This window comes from Scyliorhinus torazame, chromosome 11, assembly GCF_047496885.1.
Source record: "Scyliorhinus torazame isolate Kashiwa2021f chromosome 11, sScyTor2.1, whole genome shotgun sequence".
NCBI lineage: Eukaryota > Metazoa > Chordata > Chondrichthyes > Carcharhiniformes > Scyliorhinidae > Scyliorhinus > Scyliorhinus torazame.
The window spans coordinates 232,369,621-232,390,320 of NC_092717.1; the positions used below are offsets into that span (position 1 = coordinate 232,369,621).

The following is a 20,700-nucleotide window of genomic DNA, read 5'->3' on the forward strand; positions in this document are numbered from 1 at the left end:
CTGCCCCCAGATTTTGAGGGCCGCCACCACCACCGGGCTCGTGGTATACCTCCTTGGAGAGAGCGGCAGCGGCGCCGTTGCCAGCGCCCCCAGACTCGTACCCACACAGGACGCCGTCTCCAGCCTCTTCCATGCAGCCCCCTCCCCCTCCATCACCCACTTGCGCACTATTGTCGCATTGGCGGCCCAGTAGTACCCACAGAGGTTGGGCAGCGCCAGCCCCCCCCCTATCTCTACTCCGCTCCAGGAACACCCTTCTCACCCTCGGAGTCCCTCGCGCCCACACAAACCCCATTATACTCCTGTTAACCCGCCTGAAAAAAGCCTTTGGGATAAACACGGGGAGGCACTGGAACAGGAACAAAAACCTTGGGAGCACCGTCATTTTGATTGACTGCACCCTACCCGCCAAGGACAGCGGCAACGCGTCCCACCTCTTAAACTCCTCCTCCATTTGCTCCACCAGCCTTGTAAAGTTAAGCCTATGCAGGGCCCCCCAGCTCCTGGCCACCTGGACCCCCAAATATCTGAAGCTCCTCTCCGCCCTTTTTAGTGGGAGCTCGCCAATCCCCCTCTCCTGGTCCCCTAGCTGAACTACGAACAGCTCGCTCTTCCCCATATTGAGTTTGTACCCCGAAAAGTCCCCGAATTCCCTAAGGATCCTTGGCATTCCTCCCACCGGGTCCGCCACATACAGCAGCAGGTCGTCCGCATAAAGCGACACCCTGTGCTCCTCCCCACCCTGCACCAACCCACTCCAGTTCCTCGACTCTCTCAGTGCCATAGCCAGGGGTTCAATCGCCAGTGCGAAGAGCAGGGGGGACAGGGGACACCCCTGTCTCGTCCCTCGGTGCAACCGAAAGTACTCGGACCTCCTCCTATTTGTGGCCACACTCGCCATCGGGACGTCATACAACAGCCTAACCCACCTGACAAACCCCTCCCCAAACCCGAACCTCTTCAGCACCTCCCACAGGTACCCCCACTCTACCCTATCGAAGGCTTTCTCAGCGTCCATCGCCACAACTATCTCCACCTCCCCCTCCCTCGCCGGCATCATGATAACGTTCAAAAGCCTCCGCACATTCACATTCAACTGTCTCCCCTTCACAAACCCCGTCTGGTCTTCATGGATGATCTGCGGCACACAATCCTCAACTCTCGTGGCCAAGACCTTCGCCAGCACCTTGGCATCTACATTTAGCAAGGAGATCGGTCTGTAAGACCCACATTACAGGGGATCCTTGTCCCTCTTCAGGATCAAGGAGATCAGTGCCCGGGACATCGTTGGGGGTAAAGCCCCCCCCTCCCTTGCCTCATTGAAGGTCCTAACTTACAGCGGGCCCAACAGGTCCATATATTTTTTATAGAACTCGACCGGGAAACCGTCCGGCCCCGGTGCCTTCCCCGCCTGCATGCTTCCTATCCCTTTGGACATGTGAGAAGAATGAAAATTCCCTAGACCCTGGCCTTGCAAACCTCCAAGGGTCCACCCCTCCCATTTGGTCCATAAATCCCCTCAACACTCTAGCCGCTGCCGGCTTCCTACCCCTCCTAGACCTGGAGCGATCCAGTGCAGGATCCAACACCGTGTTAAAGTCTCCCCCCATTATCAGGCCCCCCACTTCCAAGTCTGGGATCCGACCCAACATACGCCGCATAAAACCCGCATCATCCCAGTTCAGAGCATACACGTTGACCAGTACCACCCTCTCTCCCTGCAACTTACCACTTACCATTATGTACCTACCGCCATTATCTGCCACAATGCTCGACGCCTCGAATGACACCTTCTTTCCCACCAAGATCGCCACCCCTCGATTTTTGGCATCTAGCCCCGAGTGAAACACCTGACCTACCCACCCTTTCCTCAGTCTTACCTGGTCTGCCACCTTCAGGTGTGTCTCCTGGAGCATAACCACATCCGCCTTGAGCCCCTTCAGGTGCGCAAACACGCGGGCCCCCTTAACCGGCCCATTCAGTCTCCTTACATTCCAGGTTATCAGCCGGATCAGGGGGCTACCCGCCCCCCTCCCCCGCCGACTAGCCATGTCCCCTCCTCGGCCAGCTACGCGCCCGCACCCCACACCCGGCCCGTTCCCCACAGCGGCATACCCCTGTCTCGACCCACCCCGCTCGCTCCAGCTCCTCCTTGATCTTAGCAGCAGCAACTCTTCCCCCGCCTGCATGCTGCAAGAGGCCCTGTTTATCCTGTTGCAGCCAAATCTTTTACTGTTTCTGGCGGGTCTGGTAACCAAAAGACATACCATTCCTGGGGGACACTGTCGGGGGAATGTTGCAGTCTTCTTCCCACACCGGGAAATGTCAAACAAATGCCGTGGGGGCCCTGTAAAAGAGCCCAAAAGTCCGTTCCAAGCGGGAGCTACCGAATATGCGACCTAGCTCTGCATAGCCGCACCCGGAAGTCAGTCATTGACCTTCTTGTGGCACTGTCTGGCGGTCCTGGGGGTTAACCCCACGGCGCTGACGGCGTATCCCACTCCCTCCACAGGCGCCGGCTGGTGTTTGCTGCGACCCTGCAGCCTTGTCCGGGGTACAGGGGTCCCCTCCTCCGCGTCCAGGAGAGTTCGATGTCCCGGTCCTGGAACCTCGGCACTGCGTGGCGGGCAGCCATCATCCCGCGTTGCCGTTTCTCCGCTGATGGCGTAAATTTAACAGCGACGCCGCGCCGTGTCAGTGACGCCGTTCCGGGTCACTCCATCGCGCTTTCGGTGACGCGCACTTTTGCTGGGTCCGACGCCGGAGACGTCTGCGCTGATTGTGACGGCGTCGTCGGAACTCGGACGTGGTAAGGGGGAATCCCGCCCTTAAACTCCACAAATAAAAATAAAACAATGCAAACTGGGACACAACAGAAGGGACAAAAGTTTTATCTAACTGGGATCAAGATGTCTTTACTATTTTTATGGAATATTCCTGCAGTTTTAAATTTTTTCCCCCCCAAATAGTCCACGATGCTTGTTAAGTATTTGAGTCCATTAAACAGGACCCACAAACAGATAGGGCAGGGAGCTCTTACCAATCTCACTAATGAATCTCTGATTCTGTCGCAGCATGTTCGGAACGAATCACATTATACAATTAAAATTCTTATTAATATTCATCGGCTTTGGATCAGGTTGAATTCTGCGCCACTATGTTTTGCATGCACAGCACAGCGGTACGCACTGAAAAATGATGAGGCTTTAGACAGTGGTTACATTCCTCTGTGAGAATCTTTCAGGCTAAAGGTTGCTGGGCTTGGACACACAACATTGTACTCCGACACAGCTTTTACATTAAATATTTTAAAAGGTCGATGATTTTTGATGAACCTGGCTGCATTTTACTGGAAGTGAAAGATAATTGGATTATGGGGAGGGGGGAAAAGAGATGAGTCTAAGTGATAATGACAGATGATCCTGTAGTCCAACACAATTAGATGAATTGCTTTGTCTGAGCCCTTTAGCAAATACAATGTAAACTCGCCTAAGTAAAGCATGAGGAGAGAGTGCTCTGAATAACGAAACACAGGACTTTTACAGGTAGCGTTCCGCAAATGTGAGTGAGATGTAAGGTCGCCAGCACAACTGCGGAGAGAAATGTGATCGCTTCCCGATTCATTGCAAATGAACAATCTGACCTCAAGAGTTCAGACAATGTCGTAAATCACTGAGATGGGGTTTAAAGTGACCCGTGACCTGGAACCTGAAATTCGGACAAATCATTGACTACGCTTTAGAATTCAGGAGGCCTCTGGCTTCAAGTTCTGGCTTTTGGTCACTGTCTGCGCCGAAAGCGACTGGCGCTTTCTAACGAGTTCCACCCCAGGGGATTAATGATGAGGGATTAATGATGAGAAAGCTGATTTATCAATGAATCAACTGCAGTCGATCCTGTGAAATTTGTTGTCCAGCACAAGTGATGGTTGCCTTCTGTTTACGGCCAATTTCTGTGAAAAGCCGTCGCCAGCACCCTGTAGTTTTATTGAAACCCGGGGAGGATTATTTTATAATTTTTTAATCGCACTTTCGGACATGCGGCGGTGTGTTTGCCCCCCCCCCCCTCCCTCTTGGCCCTCCTCATTCTTTTGGGTGTTAAAAATTTAAACTGATACACTGTCAAATGATATGTGAATGTCGAATTAAGGGAAAATCAACAATTTCAGATAAATTGTGCAGCTGGCTGATTAGAGACTGAATAATAAGGAACCTCCTGGGCAATGAAGCTGCAAACGTGAAGGACAAATGATGGTACCCCGCTGGATTCAATGAGAAATACACTCTGTTAAATGCCCCGCAATTATGTACAAGCTGGGGGTTCTCATTAAATTGAATATGGCTGGAATAATACAAACTTAAATCACAGAAGGAGGCCACTCAGCCAGCTGTGTTTGTGCTAGCTCTCTTCAACAGCAAGTGTGCTCAGTCCAACATTTTACCTCTCAGTCCGCAAGCACTGTTCAAAAACCCTTTTAAAAGGAATCATTTGAATTAGTTTTCACCAACTTTTCGGGTCGAATATTCCAGATTCCAACACATCTTCTGATTGAAGACATTTCCCTGCCTTTTCTCTCTTTGACGATGATTCTAAGTCGATGGCCCCTGGTTATTGATCCAATTGTCAGAGTGAATCTTTCTCTATCAAACTCTCTAATCATCCCGAGGACCTCTATTAGGTGACGCCTTAACCTTCTCTGTTCGAACGAGGACAGAAATAACCTTTTCCAATCTCGCCTCTCAACTGAAGTCCCTCAACTCTGGTGAACACCCTGGTAAGTCTCCTCTGTAACCTTTCGAAGGCTTTTAAATATCTTTCCTGAAGTATGGTGCCCACAACTGCCCTCAATACTCCAGTTAAGGCCTAAATGTGATTTTATTTCATTGTAGAATTCCAAAGGAACACTTGAATTTATACACAGACAGCTTGATGGCCAAGGAAGGTATGTTCATTGAATGCAAATGTTTCCGACAAGCACCAATGTCAGGCGGTAAGAATGGTAGAGATTCCTGATCAACTTTGTGATGGAATGAAAATTGGAGCCTCCACCATTACTGGCCACAGCTCCAGACTACAACGTGTATGTACAGTGCATGTTGCCACAGCACCTTGGACTCCTTGGGGGTTGGGGGAGGGGGTGGGGGGTGGGTTGTAGTTGGATGGATGACCGGTGTGGGTCAGATTGGTGCCAACAGCCTGATTTCATTCCCTGACCTGTTGGTGTTGGATTCGGGACCTGATTCCTTTCCCGACCTCGTGGAGCTGTGGGTCGGACCTGCCGCTGACCAGAGGACTGCAGAAGTGTGAAGGTGTGTGGAACAACCTGCACAGAACAGGCGGGGCTGGGCTGATTGCTTTGTGTGGCTCGGAGAATATGAACTCACCTGCTAACTACGGGGCTGACACCATATTGTATATAAGGTTAGTCAAATAGGAACCAATTGACAGAGAGAGAGGATCCGGTGAAGTCTAAGCGGGCGCCTTTGTAAATAGTACATATTATAAATAAACATCTTTATGTTACTCGTCTAACTCCCTCCACCTTTATCAAACTGGAGACGAAGATAAACTGGAACTGTCGACTCTGCCACCCACGCCATCTCTCCATGACTTTGCTTTGCCTGGGATAGAAGTACAGCGTTGAGTCTTCACTCTGCCCTTTTTTGGTCTATTGGATACTTTTGACCCTACGGTTGAGTCGTGGAACTTATACGCGGAATGCTTGCGATACTGTTTCCGTGCCCACAACACAACCGAAAATGAGCGCCAGACTGTGATGTTGACGGCCTACATTCGGCATAATTAGGGCTTCATGTTTCCGGCGACACCAGATGTGGTAGCATTCAACCAGCTCATCGTGCTGGTGGGAAATCATTTCAACCTGACACCGTCCACCATTTTGCAATGGTACAGATTTAGTAGAGTGGAAAGGTCGAAAGTGGAGTCAGTTGCCAAGTATGTTTCCCAGTTGCAGAAAATCGCAGGGGCGGTGTTGGTGGAGATGTTTCGTGACCGCTTGGTTTGCGGTGTTAACAATCTGGACATACAAAAAAGGCTCCTAGGTGAAGCTTTCCTAATGTTCCAGCAGACTTTGCACAGGAGAGTACTGCTCGGGGTGTACAGGAGCTCCAAGGCATGGAGGTTAATGTTGTTTTGTCGTTGCCCCCCTCACCGCCTTTCTGTGGCCAGAATGGACCACAGCGAGGCAGCAGACCCAAAGCCTCGAAGACATAGGCTGTGTAGTATGCACCCTCCGGATCCGGGAGGAGCCAACTCCGCCCTCTGTGAGAAGTGCGGGCGCCGGAGTCGGCAAAACCGCCCGCAGCGTGAGGGACAGCGCCCTGACCGCTCAGAACGAGGTAGACATCGGGCCTATGCTCAAATCGAAAATGCAGCTGAGCTGTGTGGCTGCACTGTGAGTGGCCCCTATTTGCACCTCCGTACGAGTCAATGGAAAGTTAATTGAGATGGAATTAGTTGCGAGTGTTGTCATCTCAGTGGTGCTGCACCACGTGTTCGACCAAATCCCCAACATGAAGTGAGTAGATTGTCATTGGCTGGTTTTGCTGCCCACCTGGCTACATATGCCGGGGAGCATCTGTCGATTGTGGGCTGCATGCTCACACCGGAGTTTATGGATGTCAATCTTTGAGTCTTCCCCTCAATCCGGTGGAGGGTGATGGTCCCAACCTGCCGAGTCAGGATTGGCTGCACCATTTCCTGCTCGGCTGGCAATGTACCCTCAAGGTAGAAACAGGAGGTTTATATTTGGTACTGCAGAAATTCCCCGACATTTTTGGGCCCCAGCTTGGGAAAATTAAAGGGGCCATACCGAATATTCAGGTAGATCAGCAGACGCAGCAGCATTTTTTTCGTGCTTGAGCAGTCCTCTGATGTGGTGCGGGCAAGGTCGAAGCTGAGCTCCAGCGATTCGAAAGTCTCGGGATCATTTGGCTGGTTTGTTTTGCCGAATGGGCGGCACCGGTGGTTCCAGTGATGAAACCTGATTGAGCTGTCCACCTCTGCAGCGATTACAAGTTAACAGTAAATACGGCTTCACGTTTGGATCGATACCCACTCCCTCGTGTTGCAGACCGTAACGCCACGCTGGCAGTTAGCTCCACATTCACAAAATTAGACATGTGCAATGCTTATTTGCAGCTCAAACTGCACAAGGCCTCGAGAAAATTCATACAATCAACATTCATCAGGGTCATATGAGTAAACCTGGCTTCCATTCAGCATCTCTTTGGCTTGTGCCATGTTTCAACCTGTTATGGAAGGTATATTAGGAGGTCTCTCGCATGTTGTTGTCTATCATGATGATGTGTTAATCACGGGGGTAATGAAAGCAAAACACTTGAAACGCCTTGACACAGCGCGGCAGCAGTTTTCAGAGTATAACGTCCGCCTGCGTAAAGCGAGGTACGTCTTCAATGTGAAGAAGGTGGTATATTTAGTTTATGGGGTAGTAGCATTCTTGCCTTTAAGCTCATGGATTCAAGACCCACTCCAGAGACTTGAACACGTAACCTACGGCGACACTTCCAGCTGGGTTACTAGCCATCCACGCATTAAAGATTAGTCTCCAGGTTGGTCCTATGATGAATCCAGGAAAAGAATCACGTGTGTTTTTCTAATTTTCTTTCAACGTATATATTGATGAGGTAATGTGTGGTAGCGTGCTCCTTTAAGGGGGCGAGGTCTCGAAGAATTACGTGACCCGTAGGACCAATTGGGCCAGAGCACGTGAATCCTGGGCTGAGCGCTGGTTTTAATGTTAGTTAAGAGTTTGGAGTCATGAAGTACTTTACCTCACTTTCTATAAATAATTACTTACTTTAATGAACTGTTTATTCATTGATCTACTTGGTGATCACTAGTCTTTCAAGATACTACATTTGGTGATGATCAATCCTATTGCCATTCCACTGCTACAGAAATCAGGAAAGCAGACCTTATGTTGAAGTCTTTCCTTTGCAGCAAACTCGTTCAGCAGTCTGTGAGTATCAACATGCCGCTTTTTAGGAAACGTGAAGCATTCAATCCGAACACGGTGAAGTGGATGCTATATGTTGAATGCCTGTGCTATTTATTTAAGGCCAATGAAATTGGGGGAGATGAGCAGCAGTGGGTAATCCTATTAACAGCCAGTGGGCCCCGACCTACAACCTGATACGGAGTCTGACTTCTCCAGGTGCCCGCGACTCCAAAACTGAGGAGCTTGTGAAATTAATCAAAGGACATTATCACCCAAAGCCCTGGGGGATAATGCAACAATACCAATTTAATTTGACCACAAAATCCCCAAGGGAGATGATAGCGGCACTCATGGCATGCCGAAAACAAACGACTGAGGTTTGCGAGTTTGCGACTGCATTCAATGACATGGTGAGAGACAGGCTAGTCTGTGGTGTCAACAACATGGCTATACAAAATAAATTGTTAACAGAGGCAGAGATTACCTTAAAGATGGCATTAAAGGTCACCTAAGCTTTTGAAAGTGCTGAAAGAAGGGGGGGGGGGATGATGGTACTGCAGAGCAGGCAAGGTCTACCACATTTGGTGGGAAGCTGCTCAGAGCCATGGCACCAGGGATTAAGGAGCAGGAATTAATGAACAAAGAGGCTCGGAGCAAAAGAGAGTGGAGAGATATCGGGAATTTGGTCCACAGACCAGGAGCTATGAAGAATGCTACTGATGTGAGGGAGATCACTCCCAGGAGAGGTGTAAAATCAAGGAAGCTACATGTTATGCTTGCAATAGAAAGGGGCACATTAGGAGGAAGTGCAAGGTTGGGAAGATCCTACAGGGGGCCAACAAACAAATTCTGATTCCAGTACACATTGTTGAAAATAACCTGAAAAGGGGTATGAAGTAGACAGATTAAACAACATTAAAGTGGGCAAGATGCCATCAGTTACAACTGCGTTAATGGTAAACAGTCAGCCACTTAGAACAGAGGTAGATGCGGGTGCATGCGGTCCAGTTGCAGGTGAGCAAACATATTGTTAATTACAAGGTGGGTCCAGCCCCTGAACTTAAGAAGCATGGCGGCCAGGCTAGCCACGTACACTGGGGATGCTTTAAGGATCCTGGGAACAACCACAATGCCCATGAGCTACTGACACGAGTCAGCTCAGCTGCCTCTGATAGTAATGGGGGGGGGGGGGGGGGGGAGGGCGGGCAAGTATGATGGGCCGAGATTGGCTTTGCCAAATTTGATTAAATTGACTAAAAATCTTCAACATCACTGAAGGAGACTTTTGTGACGTCTTGAAAAAATACCAGAACGTTGTCCAAGATGAGTTAGGCAAGATACAGGACCTGTAGGCAAAGATTTACGTGGATTCTGAGGCCACACTCAGGCTTCACAGAGCCTGACCCATCCTCTATGCCTTAAATGAGAAGGTTTTGTCTGAACTCAAGCAGTTGGAAGAATGAAGCATCATCAAACCTGTACAGTTTTCAGAGTGGGCAACTCCCATCGTGCCAGTGGTTAAGCCAGATAGGTTATCTGGGGACTATAAGTTAACCGTGAATCAGGCAACAAAATTGGACTGACACCAAATACCAACAATTGAAGATTTATAAGTTAAATTAGCAGGAAGTTTAACTTACACTAAAATTGATATGAGTTATGTTTACCAGCAATAAGAATTGGACGTGGATATTTACTATAAATACCCACAAGGCTTATACCAGTGTACCTGGCTACCCTTCAGAGTCTCATCAGCCTGTGCACTTTTCCAGTGCATGATGGAAAGTTTGCTAAAGGATCTACCCAGGATGGTTGTCTTTCTAAATGATGTACTGACACCAGGAACATCCAAAGACAAGCATCTAGGAAATCTCAAAGAAGTTTTAAAAAGATTTTAAAAGGCCGGAGTAAAGCTGAAAAGTGAACATTCCAGGCTCATGTAGTGACCCACTTGGAGTTTAGAGGACTCGCCCAAAGGCTGTGCTTTATGGAGGAGAAGATCAAAGTGCTTAAGGGAATACCGGCCCCCCAAAATATATCAGTTTAAATATTCTTTAGGAATGGTGAATTATTATGGAAGATTTACTCCTAATCTTGCTACAATGTTGGCACCCCTGCACACCCTATTCAAGAAGCACCAGAGGTGGTATTGGAGAGAGCATCAGAAAGAAGCCTTAGAACAGGTTAAACTATCTGTGCAGTCATTCCAGTCCATTGGGTCATTTTGACCCCTCGAAAGAGATCATTCTTACTGTCACTCGCTTCCCTACAGAATCGGAGCAGTTTTATCACACAAGATGGACGATGGTGCAGAAAGTCCTACCACCTATGCCTCGAGGGCTCTGACCGATGCCGAATAAGCTCCTCGCAAATCGAAAAAGAGGAATAGCCGTAATCTTTGGAGTGAAACAGTTCCATCAATAAGTCTATGGACGACATTTCATAAGTAATTACCAACCACAAATCCCTGTTCAGCCTATTTAATGATGTGGAGATGCCGGCGTTGGACTGGGGTGAGCACAGTACGAAGTCTTACAACACCAGGTTAAAGTCCAACAGGTTTGTTTCAAACACTAGCTTTCGGAGCGCTGCTCCTTCCTCAGGTGAATGAAGAGGTATATTTCAGAAACATATATATAGACAGATTCAAAGATGCCAGACAATGCTTGGAATACGAGCATTAGCAGGTGATTAAATCTTTACAGATCCAGAGATGGGGTAACCCCAGGTTAAAGAGGTGTGAATTGTGGCAAGCCAGGACAGTTGGTATGATTTTGCAGGCCAGATGGTGGGGGATGAATGTAATGCGACATGAATCCCAGGTCCCGGTTGAGGCCGCACTCATGTGTGCGGAACTTGGCTATAGGTTTCTGCTCGGCGATTCTGCGTTGCTTATTTAAGGAAGGTAAGGCCATTCCCCCCAATAGATTCAGCCAGGGTACAATGCAGGGCTCCTTTGTTAGCAGCCTGTGATTATAGCCCGTCCCTCGCATACCTGTCGGTGATATTGCTATGGAGGAAAGTAATGCTGCAGCAAGCTACAGGGGGTTCCAGGGGGTCCTGGGGGAATCACCTGCACGGAAGCACCTTCACAATTCGAGAGCCACTGAGGTTCAAACCAAAGTTACCTCTACTGTTGGAGCAGCCGCAAGTGAATTACGTCGCTCCCAAAGGATCAGGAAATCCCCAGACCGACTTACATTATAAGGGAATGTGCTGAGATCCATTTGTTGCATAATATTGTAAATAGTTCCATTGTTGTTGTAATGTGTTCATCAGGGACTTATAGAGGAGGGATGTGGTCGCGTGCCCCTTTAAGGGGTAAGTTCCCAGAGGGTTGTGTGACCCGGAGGGCCATTCGGGCTGGAGTGCGCGAATCCTGGGGCGGAGGGCCGGTTTTACTGTTAGTTAGGAGTTTGGAGTCGTGGAGTACGGTAGTCGTTATCACTCTCTGTAAATTGTTACTAGTCTTAAAAAAACGTTTATTCATTAGTCTACTTGTTGGTCGCCAAAGTCTTTCAAAGTACTGCAGAATGAATATTGGAAAAGGATTAAAAAGCACCCAATCAGAAAATGGGCCTGTTCACTTTCTAATGTTAGACAGGGCGTTGGGAAGATGGACATCTCAGGCAAACGATGGTGTGAAACTAGGTTGGCGGCAAGATGTCAGTGTTGAAAGTCCCAGGGATATGTCCATATCCAAACCCTAACTTGAGGGGCAGTACTGCGCAAAGGTGTTGCATTGCCTCAGGTGCAGCCTTTTTTGGATGTGCTGTCAACACCGGGAGCTTGTTCATCTTCTCCGGTGGATGTACAAAACATTTGAATTTCCATCCGTAGGAGCACAGTGCCCTGTGAAACGTGACATTTAGCACAGGGCTAAATCGCTGGCTTTGAAAGCAGACCAAGGCAGGCCAGCAGCACGGTTCAATTCCCGTAACAGCCTCCCCGAACAGGCGCCGGAATGTGGCGACTAGGGGCTTTTCACAGTAACTTCATTTGAAGCCTACTTGTGACAATAAGCGATTTTCACTTTCACTTCAGTTTCTGTCTGGAGAAATAAAAAAGCGCGACAAGGATGGATATCTACCTGAACTCTTTACAAAACCATAGTGCTGCTGCTTTCTCCGTTAACTCCCCCCGCCCCCAACCTCACCCTTTTCATGAAAGGCTAACTTATCTCTCCATTGTCCTCTGTGAGAATGAGCCGCCTGTACCAGCATTGCCGCTCTTTACAGGTGCTGCTGTATAGTTCCAGTATTTTTTGCTTTTAATTTCAGACTTGTAACATAGAATTTACAGTGCAGAAGGAGGCCAGTCGGCCCATCGAGTCTGCACCAGCCCTTGGAAAGAGCACCCAAATAACATTTGCGTTATTTCTCCTTTATTGTTTCTCTGTCTGTGATACTGGAAAATGTCCACTGCTAACATCAGCTGTGGGCCAGTGAGCGCATCACTCTTGCCCTTTGGTGCCACGTTCCTGGGTCCGAGTCCCACCCAACATACTGGAGCACGTAGTTCATCTTTGTGCTGCACTGGTGGAGGGGCTGTCAATCGGATGAGATTATTAATTCAGGCCCCATCTGCTCGGTCAGCCGGACAGAAATGATTCCCGGACACTATCTGGAAGAAGAGCAGTGGAAATCTCCCACGTGACCTGACCAATCAATCAGCATCACTCCCTCTCTTTGGACCAGAAGCTCCGAATCCGGGTGCGGTGCCACAATTAGTTGGCTACGGAAGGAGCATTCATAACGCACTTCAAAGGGCTGATAATCAGCTCGGGAAACCTTCCATCACTTCCCCCAATATTCCCCAAAGGGAAAAAAAGTGTATGTTTGAAGACACGCTTGAAAAATCTGTACGGCTGAATCAGACGGTGGTTTATTGGATCAGACGGTGGTTTATTGGATCAGACGGTGGTTTATTGGATCAGACGGTGGTTTATTGGATCACCCTGTGCCCAATTTAGCCAGCAGATGTCCTCCAATACAAATGTCCGCATTTCAAAAAGTACACTGTTGGCTTTGAAGCACTTTGAGACCTGAGGTTGTGATAGGTGCTATGTAAATGCAAGCCTTCCCTTTAGCCGGTCTGTGCACTGATTGGTATTAGGTCATCACTTTCCAATGCTTTCACCATCATCTTTTCTAAAATGATTTAAACTTTGCTCTGGGGCAGTGATGCTCATTGATTAATGAGCGGTAGAACGGTCACACTGAGGCATTGGAAAACCCTCATGGCCAAAAATAATCCAGAGGAAAGTTTCCCTGCCATATTTCTGAAAACGTACCAAAAAGAGTAAGGCGAGAGAATGCGCTCTGAGGTATAGAATCTGTGACTCACCAATGAAAGTGGCCAAGAATTCAGGAACCAATTTAAAGAACTCCAAGGCCAACTTTTTCAGTGGCTTCTTCCCACCGACTGGTTCTTTTGCATTTGGTATTGAGAAATCGCAGTTGATCCGGTGTGAAAGCAATGGATAGAGAAATCATTAATAGTGCACCTGTGAGTTTACAATACCCCCGCTTGATTTGCAAGGCTTTGCGTTAATACAGGGACACAGAGAATGAAGGATAGAGTCTTGTAAATCAACCTTGGCAGAGACACCAAACGGCAACATAGTACAGACTGTAATAGGAGCAAAAGGTTGAAAAGGGATACAGACTGTGGATATAATAATATAATATAATCTTTATTATTGTCACAAGTAGGCTTACATTAACACTGCAATGAAGTCACTGTGAAAATCCCCCAGTCACCACATTACGTCGCCTGTTCGGATACACTGAGAGAGAATTCAGAATGTCCAATTCACCTAGCAAGCATGTCTTTCGGGACTTGTGGGAGGAAACCGGAATACCCGGAGGGAACCCACGCAGACATGGGGAGAACGAGCAGATTCCCACTGACTGTGACCCAAGCCGGGAATCGAACCTGGGAGCCTGGCGCTGTGAAGCAACAGTGCTCACCTCTGTGCTACCGTGCCACCCATAGGAGCAGATGGTTGAAAAGGGGGACAGACTGTAGATGGGCGCAGGAGGTTGAAAATGAGGCCAGACTAGACAGGAGCAGGAGGTTGAAAAGGGGACAGATTGTAGATGGGGGAAGAAGGTTGCAAACAGACATAGTGTGGTGAGGAGAAGAACGTTACAAAGGGCTAGATCATGTGAATGGGCTAAACTGCGGCAGATGGGTTCAGGGCAGAGAAGTGTGAGGTATGCACTTTGGGTCTTTTGGAGCATTTTCCAAAAGAGTGAGAAGCTCGGAATTGTGGAGGATAAGAAATTAAGGGGTCCATGTCCACAAATCATTGAGAGCCAAGGATAGGTACAAAACGCAATTCTAAAGGTGAAGTTTGGATTACAAAGGGGTGAAAGGTTTGTTGCAACTATATTAAGCTCTACTTCGACATCATCTAGCCCATTTTGTTTGTATGAGAGTCAAAGGGGATAGGAAGGTAAATGGAATTGAGGCCACAACGTGATCAGCCGTGAACTTACAGAATACTGGAGCAGGTTCGAGGGGCTGAATGGCCTACTCCTGCTCCTGATGTGTATGGTTGTGTGTTCAGACCTGAGCAGTGCACTTCAGGGTTTGAAGAGAGGGTGCAGCAGAGATCCACCAGAATGATGTAAAATGAATTAAAAGTGTGGAGACAAGTTTCAGAGACTAGTATTCCAGAGTGAGGAACAAAGGACAAGGGCAGCAGATACCTGGGAAAGCCCCCACCTGGAGGTTCCCCTCCAAGACACTCACCATCCTGACTTGGAAATATATCGCCGTTCCTTCACCGTCCTAGGGCAAAATCCTGGAACTCCCTAACAGCACTGTGGGTGTACCTACACCTCAGGGACTGCAGCCGTTGAAGAAGGCAGCTTACCACCACCTTCTCAAGAATAGGCAACAGATAATGGCAATGCTCACATTCCATTAAAGAATAAAAATGAAGAAGCTGTCTGGTGGTTTTAAGTTCAATGATCCCAAACCAAACCAGGAAATATACTTTTTAACCTGCACATGCCCCCAAATTAGTTCCAATGCTGGACCAGACCCATGCATCTGTTAGGATGCCGGACAAGAAACCCAAATACTGTTTTTTTAAATTTGTAAAACTGTGAGGAAAGAATACTTCACCCCAATGCTGACCAATAGGTATATTTTACATTAAAACAAACTTTATTCTTAACACAGGATTAAACATGTTAACATCACCGAAAATATCATTTCAATTAACAGTTAAACACCTTTTAAAACAGGGCGGTACGGTGGCACAGTGGTTAGCACTGCCGCCTCACGGCGCCGACGTCCCAGGTTCGATCCTGGCTCTGGGTCACTGTCCGTGTGGAGTTTGCACATTCTCCCCATGTTTGCGTGGGTTTCGCCCCCACAACCCAAAAGATGTGTACGGTAGGTGGATTGGCCACGCAAAATTGCCCCTTAATTAGAAAAACGAATTGGGTACTCTAAATTTTTTATTTTTAAAAAAATTCGATTCCAAAATTCAGATACAAAAAACAAAGAAAATTATAGCACAGGAACAGGCCCTTCGGCTTTTCAGCCTTCCAAGCATGCACCGACCATGCTGCCAGAAGAACCTAAAATCTTCTCCACTTTCGGGATCCGTATCCCTCTAGTCCCATTTTATTCATGTATTTGTCAAGATGCCCCTTCAACATCACTATCGTATATGGTGTGTTGGGTATTCTGGATCCGTGAAGTTCTAATATCCCTCAACTCCTGGTATCATGATGTGTTGGGTGTTCTGGATCCGTGGAACACAGACAGGCCACCAACACCTAAAATAGTGCAACACTATTTTATTAAGTTAGAAACTGTTGAACATACTTTCACTGTGGGTTAACACGATGTTAGATTGAACTAAAGACGTATGCCTTGTTCTAACCAGTCTATGCACTCAGCACATGGTGAGGATCTGGACTGTAAGCTGTAAGCTCTGTCCTTGTAGGAGGCTGCATCCCAAATGAGCATCAACGGGGCCGAGGTGGAGATGGTTAGCAGTTTCAAATTCCTAGGGGTGCACATCTCCAAAAATCTGTCCTGGTCCACCCAAGTCGACACTACCACCAAGAAAGCACAACAGCGCCTATACTTCCTCAGGAAACTAAGGAAATTCGGCATGTCCACATTGACTCTTACCAACTTTTACAGATGCACCATAGAAAGCATCCTATCAGGCTGCATCACAGCCTGGTATGGCAACTGCTCGGCCCAGGACCGCAAGAAACTTCAGAGAGTCGTGAACACCGCCCAGTCCATCACACGAACCTGCCTCCCATCCATTGACTCCATCTACACCTCCCCCTGCCTGGGGAAAGCGGGCAGTATAATCAAAGATCCCTCCCACCCGGCTTACTCACTCTTCCAACTTCTTCCATCGGGCAGGAGATACAGAAGTCTGAGAACACGTACGAACAGACTCAAAAACTTGGGTCTCTGACTTGGGGCAGCACGGTAGCATTGTGGATAGCACAATTGCTTCACAGCTCCAGGGTCCCAGGTTCGATTCCGGCTTGGGTCACTGTCTGTGCGGAGTCTGCACATCCTCCCCGTGTGTGCGTGGGTTTCCTCCGGGTGCTCCGGTTTCCTCCCACAGTCCAAAGATGTGCGGGTTAGGTGGATTGGTCATGATAAATTGCCCTTAGTGTCCAAAATTGCCCTTAGTGTTGGGTGGGGTTACTGGGTTATGGGGATAGGGTGTAGGCGCTGACCTTGGGTAGGGTGCTCTTTCCAAGAGCCGCTGCAGACTCGATGGGCCGAATGGCCTCCTTCTGCACTGTAAATTCTATGATAAAAACAGCTTCTTCCCCGCTGTCACCAGACTCCTAAATGACCCTCTTATGGACAGATTTCATTAACACTACACTCTGTATGCTTCATCCGATGCCAGTGCTTAAGTAGTTACATTGTACATGTTGTGTTGCCCTATTATGCATTTTCTTTTATTCCCTTTTCTTCTCATGTACTTAATGATCTGTTGAGCTGCTCTCAGAAAACTACTTTCCACTGTACCTCGGTGCACATGACAATAAACAAATCCAATCCAATCCAATGAGCAGGAACTCTGATGCCCCCTGTCTTTATAGTGAATGTGCTCTGACTGGTGATTGGCTGCGGTGTTGTGTGTGTTGATTGGTCCCGCTGTGTGTCCATCAGTGTGTGTATCTGCACCATGATATACTGGTGTATATTATGACAGTATCTACTTCCACCACCACCTCCAGCAGCAAGTTCCAGGCATCCATTACCCTCTGTGTAAAAAACTTCCCTCGCACATCTCCTCTAAACTTTGCCTCTTGCACCTTAAACCTATGTCCCTGAGTAATTGACTCTTCCACCCTGGAAAACAACTTCTGATTATCCAACTTCTCCTCATAGCTAATGCCCACCATACCAAGCAACATCCTGGTGAATCTCTTCTGCACCCTCTCCAAAGCCTCCATGTCTTTCTGGTAGTGTGGTGACCAGAATTGAACACGATATTCCAAGTGTGGCCTAACTAAGGTTCTATCCTCGCTGTCTTCAGGGGATGTCCCGGAGGACTGGTTCCTCTGTTTAAGAAGGGTAGCAAGGATAATCCCGGGAACTACAGGCCGGTGAGCCTTACTTCAGTGGTAGGGAAATTACTGGAGAGAATTCTTCGAGACAGGATCTACTCCCATTTGGAAGCAAATGGACGTATTAGTGAGAGGCAGCACGGTTTTGTGAAGGGGAGGTCGTGTCTCACTAACTTGATAGAGTTTTTCGAGGAGGTCACTAAGATGATTGATGCAGGTAGGGCAGTAGATGTTGTCTATATGGACTTCAGTAAGGCCTTTGACAAGGTCCCTCATGGTAGACTAGTACAAAAGGTGAAGTCACACGGGATCAGGGGTGAACTGGCAAGGTGGATACAGAACTGGCTAGGCCATAGAAGGCAGAGGGTAGCAATGGAGGGATGCTTTTCTAATTGGAGGGCTGTGACCAGTGGTGTTCCACAGGGATCAGTGTTGGGACCTTTGCTGTTTGTAGTATATAATAAATGATTTGGAGGAAAATGTAACTGGTCTGATTAGTAAGTTTGCAGATGACACAAAGGTTGGTGGAATTGCGGATAGCGATGAGGACTGTCTGAGGATACAGCAGGATTTAGATTGTCTGGAGACTTGGGCGGAGAGATGGCAGATGGAGTTTAATCCGGACAAATGTGAGGTAATGCATTTTGGAAGGGCTAATGCAGGTAGGGAATATACAGTGAATGGTAGAACCCTCAAGAGTATTGAAAGTCAAAGAGATCTAGTAGTACAGGTCCACAGGTCATTGAAAGGGGCAACACAGGTGGAGAAGGTAGTCAAGAAGGCATACGGCATGCTTGCCTTCATTGGCCGGGGCATTGAGTATAAGAATTGGCAAGTCATGTTGCAGCTGTATAGAACCTTAGTTAGGCCACACTTGGAGTATAGTGTTCAATTCTGGTCGCCACACTACCAGAAGGATGTGGAGGCTTTAGAGAGGGTGCAGAAGAGATTTACCAGAATGTTGCCTGGTATGGAGGGCATAAGCTATGAGGAGCGATTGAATAAACTCGGTTTGTTCTCACTGGAACGAAGGAGGTTGAGGGGAGACCTGATAGAGGTATACAAAATTATGAGGGGCATAGACAGAGTGGATAGTCAGAGGCTTTTCCCCAGGGTAGAGGGGTCAATTACTAGGGGGCATAGGTTTAAGGTGAGAGGGGCAAGGTTTAGAGTAGATGTACGAGGCAAGTTTTTTACGCAGAGGGTAGTGGGTGCCTGGAACTCGCTACCGGAGGAGGTAGTGGAAGCAGGGACGATAGGGACATTTAAGGGGCATCTTGACAAATATATGAATAGGATGGGAATAGAGGGATACGGACCCAGGAAGTGTAGAAGATTGTAGTTTAGTCGGGCAGTATGGTCGGCACGGGCTTGGAGGGCCGAAGGGCCTGTTTCTGTGCTGTACATTTCTTTGTTCTTTGTTTTGTTCTATACAGCTGCAACATGACTTGCCAATTCTTATACTCAATGCCCCGGCCGATGAAGGCAAGCATGCCGTATGCCTTCTTGGCTACCTTCTCCACCTGCGTAGCCACGTTCCTGTGACCTGTGGACATGTACACCCAGATCCCTCTGCCTGTCAATACTCTTAAGGGTTTTGTCATTTACTGTAAATTTCCTACCTGTATTAGACCTTCCAAAATGCATTACCTCACATTTGACCGGATTAAACTCCATCTGCCATCTCTCCGCCCAAGTCTCCAACTGATCTATATCCTGCTGGAGCCTCTGACAGTCCTCATCACTATCCACCAACCTTTGTCTCATCTGCAAATTTACTAATCAGACCAGTTACATCTTCCTCCAAATCATTTATATATATATTACAAACTGCAAAAGTCCCAGCACTGATCCCTGCGGAACATCACTAGTCACAGCCCTCCAACCAGAAATGCACCCTCCCACTGCTACCTTCTGTCTTCTATGACCGAGCCAGTTCTGTATCCATCTCTGATCCCGTGTGACTTCACCTCCTGTACCAGTCTGCCATGAGGGACCTTGTCAAAGGCCTTACTGAAGTCCACATAGATAACGTCTTTGTCACTTCTTCGAAAAATCCGATCAAGTTAGTGCTCGAAAAGTTGCACAAAGTACCTCAACTGACAGATATATATGGCGATTCTGCACAGTGGCTGACTGGATCGGATAGTTGCAAGGACCAGGAGGTTCACAAACTGGCTTCTCAATCTGAAAATTAACTCAATAACAAATTAACTCAATAACAGCACGGTAGCATTGTGGATAGCACAATTGCTTTACAGCTCCAGGGTCCCAGGTTCGATTCCGGCTTGGGTCACTGTCTGTGCGGAGTCTGCACATCCTCCCCGTGTCTGCGTGGGATTCCTCCGGGTGCTCCGGTTTCCTCCCACAATCCAAAGATGTGCAGGTTAGGTGGATTGGCCATGATAAATTGCCCTTAGTGACCAAAATTGCCCTTAGTGTTGGGTGGGGTTACTGGGTTACGGGGATAGGGTGGAGGTGTTGACCTTGGGTAGGATGCTCTTTCCAAGAGCCGCTGCAGACTCGATGGGCCGAATGGCCTCCTTCTGCACTGTAAATTCTATGAAATAATCCATAAACACACGTTGATTGATCGCAGAGTTTAAACCGAGATGTGCTTCTACTGGTAGGCGGGATCTATGTTAGAACAATGTCATTATTCAAACGTGTCGATTTTATCCTTCCCTCTTGGGAATGGGACGCATCTATTACACCTCCACGGCAATTTATAAAATAGTTAATCCAGCCCACGTGATGCAAAGCACCAGCATTATTAATCACCGTTGCTCAGGAAATATTCAAGCCTTTATTAATATTAGTCCTTCATTAGCAACAGATTAAACTGTTCATATTAGACTTGCTTGTCTGCATTTTAATAAAGAGTTAATGAAGGGAAGCTTCAAATACTTATCAGCTACCAACTGTGTTTTGATGAGGTCCTTACATTTCGACTGTTAACCTGTAATTTTTTGTTAGAGGGGCTGACGGATGTGTTGTCTATTTTCAGCATTTTGTCCTTCATTTTGCATTAAGCATATTTGGCCATGAATTGGAATTTACAATTTCCGTAAGTGTTGATTCACGATCATCTTTCCAGAAGCTTGCATTCTGAATGCATAACCTCACTCTCATTGTGGAAAT

The 20,700-nt window shown here is 47.7% G+C and overlaps 1 long non-coding RNA gene across 1 annotated transcript in view; it reads left to right on the forward strand.

Annotated features, from left to right (window-relative positions):
• Positions 1-4,123: 4,123 nt before the first annotated feature.
• LOC140385853 (uncharacterized) overlaps positions 4,124-20,700 on the forward strand; it is an 89,364-nt gene continuing 72,787 nt past the window's right edge. Inside the window, exon 1 of the long non-coding RNA XR_011933487.1 lies at positions 4,124-4,774. This is a non-coding gene — a long non-coding RNA (uncharacterized lncRNA). The remainder of the gene's footprint in view (positions 4,775-20,700) is intronic.